Raw genomic sequence first — 9,401 nt, 5'->3', positions numbered from 1 at the left:
GGGGACTTCAGTGCAGCCATTACCTCTAGAGGCCCTTAAGTTCATTCTTCTGCTTCCTAACCCAAATCTGGAAGAGACTCATTAGCTTCTTGGGCTGATTCCTCCCAATAGCTATTCCCCACCCCAAGCCTCTGAACACAGTGCCACACAGCCTTGATGCCAGAGGGCCATCCATGCCAAAGTGACCTTAGAACCTGGATTCTGGATTTCTGGGGTCTCTCTGTTCCCTGCTGCCTGTTCTACTGTTTATATATGGGGTGTGGGAGGGGCTGGCGCCGGGTGTCCCAGGGGGTGTGGTCATCTTCCCACTCTCCTCCCTCTTCCTTCCCTTCTCCTGGGGATTGCCTAGGAGCCCTCAAATGGTGACGGAAGGGAAGCAGGGAGCACCCCTTCTAGTGTGGATGCCCTTGGTTCCAGGATCTGGGTTAGAGAGGCTGATTCTGACCTCCTGAGAAGACATCTACATGGCATCAGTCATGGTGGTGGGCCCTAAACAGGGGTAGGGAGGCATACCCAGCACCAGACCCAGCTCTCTGCTGCTCCCCTCCCCAACACCCACAGCCCCCAATTCCCACTTCAGGGGATTTTAAAAATCTTAAAGGAACCTCAAAAGGCTGCTCAGAAACTCTCAGCTCCAGAGAATCTCCATCTCTCTCTCAGGGAATCTGAAAAGGAGGAGAAACTTGTTCTTCCAAACACTCAATGTCTTAGACCACAAAGGGGCCTTATCTCTGGCCCTTAGGAGACCCTTGACCACCATCTCTGCAGTGGACCCACCTTCTTCAAAATGTTAGAAGGAAGAAGGAGCGAGTGGATCGGGGGCCACGGGGATCTGGTATTAGAAAGGTCCTCCAACTTCAATTCTAGACTTTTCCCATCAGCTTCATCATATGCATCAAATATGCATGTGAGGCCACATCTACAGGATGAAGGGAGTTGGGAAATTGGGACCTAAAAGCACCAAATCTGTGGGTACAAGGGTGCCCTTGAAAAGCTGCTACAGGCAAGGCGGATGGTCAGCCAAGCATACCGGTTAGCACCACACACACACAAACACACACACACCCGTTCGCCCCAAGTTCTCTCCTTCCCTGGCCCTACTTTTGGTGTCAAGAGGAGGATCCGTTAGGTGTGATCCAAGTTATCCAGATAATTAACTGTGGAAGCACGAGTTGTGTTTTTTAAAATGTCACTCCTTTGGCCTCCAAAGATACCAAAAAAATCCTTTCCCTAGCTCCTCCTAGTCTCCACGCGCCTCCCCAGCGAATTCCCAAGTCCTAGCTCCAAAAAAATCCTAAACGTAGAGGGGCAAACTTTCCTGATTTACCGTTTTCCCCACCTGCAACCCCTGTCCACCCGCCCCCCCAATTTTTTTCTCTCTCCTGAACCTCCGCTCTTCGCTTCTAAAAAAAAAAAAAAGCGAAGAAGAAAGAATTTTCAATAGTCCCACTTGTCAAGCGAAGACCATCTTTTAACCTTCAACAGCAGCGAAAGCCGTGTGAACTCTCGGTGAACCAAGATTGAAGTCATAAATCACACGTACAAAGGCGGCTGCGGAGGCTGGCGCGGGCTGCTGCACCTTTAACGCTTTCTGGGGCTGACAGGCGGCGGCCTAGCTAAAGTTCACAGCGCCCGAGGAGGGCCCGCCCCCTCCTACCCTCCCCCGCTCCGGCCCGGGCCCGCCCCGGCCCGGCCCGCGCGCGGCCTCCCGAGCCCCGCCGGGGAGGCCCCTGAGCTGCTCTGGCAAAGGAAGAGGGGGGCGTTTTCTATCCCGCCAGCCCGCTCCATCCCGGCCGCCGTGTATCTCCGCCCCCCAACCCCCCGCCCCGCTTGCTTTATTTAAATAGGCAACTAGATCCACACGGACAGAATAATTTAGTTGGTTTTGTCTTTGGCATTTTCTACAGGACCCCAAGAGATGGACCCTCCACTCTCCGTCCTCCCTCTAGAACGGGCATCCTTCCTCTCTGTCTATACAGGCCAATTATAGAGATACTTGGGGTTCCAATAGGATCTGAGTCATTGGAACCGGGAACACCTGGCTGAAACATGCCCTGTAATTACAAAGGATTTTCTCCTTTTTACCTCTTCTTTCTTTTCCTTTTGCCTTTCCTTTCTTTTTAAAAGAGGGCTGGAATGACCTTCCTTGACTAGGGCGGAGAAGCTGGGGTGGGGAAAAGGAAGAACTTCACACAAGGCCCAGCTTTCAGGCCCTCGCAGAGATCTCCCGAACCGGACTCGCTTCCTTTCCTCGGCCTCCTTCTCCTTCTCTGATCGTTTTTGGTTTTTTTTTTTCCTCCCCCCACTGTCTTCTCTTCGGTTTAATTAAAGTTCAGCGAGTCCACTTGCCTCTCCTCTCGTTTCTCTCACAAAGCGGAAACCAGACAGCCCAGCAGCCGCGGGCTGAGCGGTCCCAGCATAACCACAGGCCGCGCCGGCGGGGCCTCCCCTCGTCCGCCTCACTCCGCCGCCGGCGCCGACCTCCCGGACCCGGGTCCCTTGGCCATCCACCGTCCCGCAGGTGGGCAGCGGCTGGCCTGGGGGATCTGAATGACTGGGGCTGGGATCGGAGCATCCTGTCTTCCCCTAGACCCTCAGGTTGCACCAGCAAGTTTAGAGGGTGGGTGCCCCCGACGCAGGCAACCCGCACCCCCAAACCCATAGCTGACTAATCTGATATGACAAAAGCCCTTGATGGATTTGGTGTATGTTAATTCACAATGCCCTTTCCCCAGAATTTAACTATAAGTTAATACACACCGGAAACCACGCGCAAACATGCTGGTTAATGGGCTTAGGTATTAGCGAGTCCTAACGATGCATACAAATGTGGTCTGCCTCTGTAGGCCCCTCAAGATTTATGGGCCTTGAGCTCTCTGAAGCTGTAAACAAGAAGAAAAAAAGAGAGAGAGAAAGAGAGAGACTGGGGGGAAGAGACTGAGGCCTGACTCGCCCCTCCAGGCTGTGGGAGAGAAGGGATCTCTGCAAGTGGGTTCTTCCGTATTTTCCTTTCCTTACCAGCGCGTTGTGTGGGTTTTGAAATCGGTTTGGGGGTGGTGTTTGCGCCTGAATGCTGGTGTGCGTGGGCAATGTGGTGTTTGTGCGCTGAGGTAGGAGGATGCCAGCCTCCTGTGAATATAGCAGGCATTTGTGGGCGTATACCTGTGAGTGTGTGCACCACGCTAGGTGTGTGTGTGTGTGTGTGTGTACGAGCACGTGTGACAAGCAGGCCTCCCTCTGGGCCAGGCTGCTGTCCCCTACCCCCCAACCCGGTGAACAGATCTCTAACAACAATCATAATAACAATAAATAATAAAAACAGTAGTTAACAGTCCCTCCCTAGCAGGATAACAATAAAATGCAAGAGGAGATGTTTTGAGGGGGGGACAGGGGAAGGAGTCATGATCACAGCCACCGAGGGCAGACAAGAAAGGAAGGAAGGAAGTTAGCTTCTTCCTATGTCCCTGGGGGGCTGGGTTGGAGAACCCCCTCCCCAGATGAGGTCCTCCGGCCAGAGGAGGAGAAGGAGAGCCCGGAGGCCGCTCTGTCCTGCTTCTCTTTCTCGGCATTTGCTTTGTGCGATCAGGGGAGGAACCTCCATACCGGAATGGTTAGTGGCTTTGGGGACTCTTTGGAGACCCTGTTTTAAAGAGGAGGGCAAGCGTGCAGGGTCAGGCCCTGCAGGGGCAGAGAGGGATGAGGCGACGACCACAGCCGGGGTCCAGGCCCGGAGAGCGGCCGAGGTGCCCGGGAGGACCAGCCGCCGGGCAGAGATCTAAAAACATTTATGGCCTTGCCCGGAGAGAGGGGAGAGCGAGGTCGGGGCTCCAGTAGCCCAGGGAAAGTTGCCTTCCTGGGGTCTTTTCAAAAAAAAAAAAAAGAGAGAGAGAGAGAGAGAGTGAGTGAGAGAAAGAAGGGAGGGGTTGAGGCGCGTTGAATTTTCCTTCTCGGGCTTGGAGAGGAGCGGATTTCCATAAAGGACGAGAAGATCACGGTCCCGGATCCTTCCACGTCCACCTCATTCTATCCAGGTACAATTTGCTGATAATCTTATTAATTTATGTGTTGGGGGGAGGATTGAGTCATACGTGTAGAGATGCGACGGACACTCTCGCGGGGGAGGAAGCTGCCCCACAGTTTCGGGTCTAACGAAATTCCCTCCCTTTAAAAATAATTGTATCCAAAAAAAATAATCAAACAGGAAATATAAAAACGTAAATTAGCCAACTTTTTAAGAGAGAAATAAAATAAAATGATCATAACAAATGAGCGTGAGAACTTTAAAAAATTTTAAGTAACAAACCTTGTCAGAGGTTTGGATTCTTTTTTAGCAGCTGGTGACCCATCTGGTCAGAAAAGAGACCGAGAAGCAAACTTTCCACTGAGACACTTCTTTAAGGCCAGTGTAGACACACAAAAATTCGAAAGAGACCCCTGGGCGTCCTCGCATTTGAAAACCACACGCGGTGGAGGACACTGTGATAACCAATCGGGCAAAATAACAATAAAAGGAAAGAACAGCGGTCGAAGCGCTGAGTGCGGGGCGCATCGAGAGGGCCCAGGTTGGGGTTCCAGGCAGCCGCCCAGCGAGGCAGCTGCCCCGGGCGATGGGGCGCTGGGAGGGCTGGGCACCGGCGGTGGTGGGCGACCCCGCTGGGTCTCGGCCTCCCCGGCCCGGCCTGCAGCCCCCTTCTCCCAGCCTCCGCGACCCTCCTGGCTCTCTCGGCTCGGATGCCCCGTCTCCCGGTCGGGGGCTTCCCTGGTGCGAGGATTTGGGGCCTTAGACGGGGCACAGCGACTCAGGCCAGACTCTGCTTCATTTTTCTCCCCCTAGGCCCTCTCCACTTGCCCGAGCTCTCGGCCGCCGGGAGACTGACGCGGAAGGGGCTTCTGGGCTGCCCCCAACCAACTCCTGCCTGGTTTCCCCAAGTCCAGCGACCTCCAGCTCTCTTTGGAGGGAAAATAGTAGTGCCCAGGCACCTCTGCACCGTGTGCTCATCAGGAATATCTTACAAAGAAGAAGAAGAAGAAGAAAGGCGGCTTAGATTCCCGTTTACATCTAGTTCTACAGATCCCTTCCTGTCTGGAGAGTTTATTTATAACTCCCACCATAACTCTCTCTCTTTGGAGGCACTGGTGGCTCTATTGACAGACTGACGTCTAGAAAATATTGCTCTATCTCTAACCATACCTAAATGTGCTGTGGTTGTATTTAAGGATTTATGTTTGAGGAAAATATAATTATTTCCATTGTATTCGTGCATATACAGTAGTTGTAAGAGCAGATTTATATATGGGAAAATATACGACTCTTTTCTAGCCATCCAGCTTTATGGACATTTGATATCCTGACAGATTAATATCTCTGAGCAGCTATATAGATAAATGTATATCATTGGAATTATGTATCAGGAGATATATACTTAGTGATTGTGATATAGTGTAGTTAGAGCATTCACTTAGAGCCATATATGGCTTTGGAGATATTTCTATATTATTAGCACTATATATAGGCATATCTATTTATAACTGCATAGTTATAAAAATAGACATAAGTAATTATAGTCCTATATGTACATGCTGCTATCTCGCTAGAGTTATAGACACTTGCGAATATAACTCTATAGAGATATCTGTATGTATATAAGGGTGTAATTATCTCATGATGTGTGTGTATTTGGGCTTAGGCCAGTCTATCTCTGTACAGGCATATTTATATGCAGTGGCTGGGAGAGACTTGTTCACGGAAATGTTTCCAGAGGGCCAACGGAGAAGCTGTATCTGGCCAACAAGGAAACCAGCTACCAGAATTCTTTACTTATGGAGGATGGAGTTACAAGAGGGTAGACAGAGGGTAGGAAGCCTCCAGGAGAGGAGGCAAAAGGAAGGAGATTGGGGCTCGGCACAGATAGTTAGGGAGGAAAGAGATAAACAGCGGGCACCCACTGAAAGTGGGGCCAGCTTTGTGAGGGGCTGGCGCAGGTGGGCATGGGTCTTAAGGAAGGGGAGGCATTGAACTGTCCTACCAGCCAGAGATACTCTCCACTGAGGGAGGGAGGGAGAAGGCCTTAAAGGGCCTTCGGTTTGGCTTTTAATGCACCAAAGATCGGCTACCGCCCAACCCCTCTCGCAATCCTGGTGCATTTCTCTTGAACCCTAATTTTGGGGTCTCAAAGAGTAGGCTTTAGCAATGAAGAAATATAGGAGGGACAGGGCAGAAAGTGGGCTGCACTTTTGCCACTTCTGTTCTCTGGTAATATGGCCAGAAAATCGAGGTAATGTGACCCAATAAAGCTTGCTTTAGCCTGGGTCTCCTGTGCCCCTGGGGACCCTGGTGGATTGAGGGATGAATTTTCCAGTATTGGGCCTATTCTGATAGGAGTTTGGGAAGGTCTTCCTCACCCCCCCTTCTCTGAGGCCTGGGCTTCAGGGGCCTAATTCTGCTTCATTGGACCACTTCTTCTCTGTTGCTTCCCAAATTGGGGTTTCAAGGGGCCCCTTCAGCTCCCTAATAACCCTGCCTTGGGCCTTTATAGGGAGAATTTGACCTTAATGAGCAGGGACCTGAACCTCTGTCCCTCACTTCTCCTACTCACACCCACATGGCTCTCCTGCCAGCCCCCTTCCAGGTGCCGCTGAGCCCAGGCTCCACAATTCTCCTGCACCAACCATCCCCTGGGAAAAAGACACCCTCAAGTCCACTTCATTTTTTTTAACTGGGGAGTCACAGGCATCTTTGCTGAATGGTTTGCGTGAAGGCGTTTCCCCGCTTAGTTTTAGTGGCCAGCAGGGCTTCCAAGATCTCTAGTATGCTGGGAAGGGAGTGGAGACCCCTTGCTGGGGTTAAAAGCCAAGAGCCAGCCTCCCACCCCTGCCCACTGGAATGGAGCTCCAGAGCAGGGACTCTCTCTGCTGCCTGCCACAGAGGGGTCGTCCAATACATATGACTACTTGTTGCAGTAAACTGAATGGCAATCAATTCAAAAGCTTTTGGCGGAGGGAGTCTCACCCTCCCTGACCACTGGCCACCACAGGCTAGGGCATCCTGGTGTCCAGGCTGGAGCCGGGCTGGGGCATCACGTGGTCACTGGCTGCAGTGGGCTCTGGTGGGACCAGTGGTTAGTGCCAGGGCAAGACGGTAGCTTGAGCCCTGAGATGGGGGATTAGGGAGTGGAGTGAGGCATCTGGAGCCAGGAAATAGGGGAGGGGAAAGGCAGGCTCTGCCCCCCACCCTCAGTCTCCTGGTTTCCCAGACCCCCAAATATATTAAAACTAAACCAGAGTTGAGACCTGGGCTAGGATGGAGCTGCCAGTGGGCCTGAGGGGCCCAAAGAGGAACCCCGACTTGATCCATTAAGAAATATACAAATGAGGGCTTCCGTGGTGGCGCAGTGGTTGAGAGTCCGCCTGCCGATGCAGGGGACACGGGTTCGTGCCCCGGTCTGGGGGGATCCCACATGCCGCGGAGCAGCTGGGCCCGTGAGCCATGGCCGCTGAGCCTGCGCGTCTGGAGCCTGTGCTCCGCAACGGGAGAGGCCACAGCAGTGAGAGGCCCGCGTACCGCAAAAAAAAAAAAAAAAAAAAAAAGAAATATACAAATAAAACAAACATAAATCAGTGGAGGCAGTTAGCCGGGCTGAGGAAACACCTCTATGCCTCAGCCCTGCCCCAGGGATGCTACCAAACTCATCAGAATTAATGTTTAAAAAATTTTTTAACTGTAAAAGGGCTCACAAATTTTCTGATCCAGTCATACCCCCTGCTCAGGTTGTTTCATATAGTTATTTCTTAATTGTCCTAATTCCCCCTTGCTTTGGTCCCTGCAGAATAGTTCCTTCTGGGAGTTTGGGGACAGGCAGTCACTGGCATGGGGTGAGATAGGCAAGTTCAGAGTTTCCCCATCTTGCGAGGATCCAGGTCTGCAGGATCGCATCAAGGCTTGAAGCAGGGAGAACCCTCCCAAATTTGGTTCCTTTTTCTCCTAAGGACCCTTAGAGGCCATCTGCCCGGTGTCTGGGTGAGGGACTGAGGTCCGGAGAGGGGGCCAAGTTAAACCTAGTCCCCCAGCCTTTGACAGTTTCCTCTGCAGATAACCGGTCCCCACCACCCCCGCCCACCCCCACCCCCCCTGCCACCCTGCAACACCTAATGCCCACCCGGTTGGTGGATGCTTTCCCTATGGAAATGCAGACAGAGAACTGACGGGCCTGCATTTGCGTATGTTTGCCTAAGCTGGACTCTGGGCAGGTAGCTGGACTCTGGGCAGGTATCTGGGCTCGGGCCAGGAGGTGGAGGTGGTATGCTGTAACCCGCAGAAACTGCAGGGTTCAAATAACAATTGTCTTTGGCCAAAAGGCAGGAAATGAAGAGATGCTGGCCATACGCTATTGAGCCTGGAGAGGTTGGGTCCCTTTACCTGGGCTGGAATGGCTCTTAGCTGTTTCTGGGTACCAGACCCCTTTGAGAGGCTGTTAAAAACAATCTGCTCTGTCCCCAGCCAAGCACGTACACAGTGTGGACAGTTGCCGGGATTATATGGGGCTGGGAAGCCTGGGATCTCTGGGTTGTGTGTCCCTAATTTATATATTTATTTACCCTTTATTTCTGTGACCCATCCCCTGTGGTCTGCTTTTTGCCCTCACTGAGTCCTCCCCAGGTATAAGCCCTGCCTTTCTTGGCAAAGCGCTTTTCCTGCTTTCTTTCATGAGCAGAGGTACCAGGCAGAGGCCTTACACGTTTCTGCTGAGCTCCTTATCTGCTCCCTTGCAGAAACCGGGCCAGTGGCTGTTAACTGAAGCCTGGTCTCCCCTGCCCAATTGCTCCACTAATTCCTGAGGGTGGGGGAGTCTGGGGGCATCTTGGCAGCAGCGGAGGCCTGGCTATAAGAGGACCAATTCCCATCTCTAGTGGAAACTTGGATGCAAGGAGCAAGTTGCAATTGCTATAATAATAGTCATAATAGTAACAGTAATAATTTATTTAGCATATCATTAGATGTGTGTTTATTGTCTTCCCTCGGCTTTTTCACGTGTCTCCTAAGGAAGTCTCACAACACCCAGGGGAGACAATAATAAGCTAATTACCACCCTTCAGCTCCTTCTCCTCCCATCCACAAAGTCACCCTCTCAGAGATGAGCATTTACAGAACCCCTCTCGGTGTTTTACACCTGCTTAACAGTCTCCCCGGTCCCAATTCTCCTCTCCCATTCCCAGATTTTTCCATCCCTGTTAGGGAAGTTTCCCCATAATTAGGAGGAGGAAAGGCCGGGGAGGGGAGTAGCTGAGGCCCAGAGAGTTGTAGGTATTAATATTGTTTCCCTGACATCACAGCAGTATCTAGGATAATGTGGGAGGAACCAAATTCTTAACTTCTCTGATGGCTCTTTTGGGGCAGAAACTGA

The sequence above is a fragment of the Leucopleurus acutus genome (genome assembly GCF_964270905.1).
Source record: "Leucopleurus acutus genome assembly, chromosome: 11".
Taxonomy (NCBI): domain Eukaryota; kingdom Metazoa; phylum Chordata; class Mammalia; order Artiodactyla; family Delphinidae; genus Leucopleurus; species Leucopleurus acutus.
The sequence above is the reverse complement of the archived record's forward strand: the minus strand, read 5'-3'. Positions refer to the sequence as shown.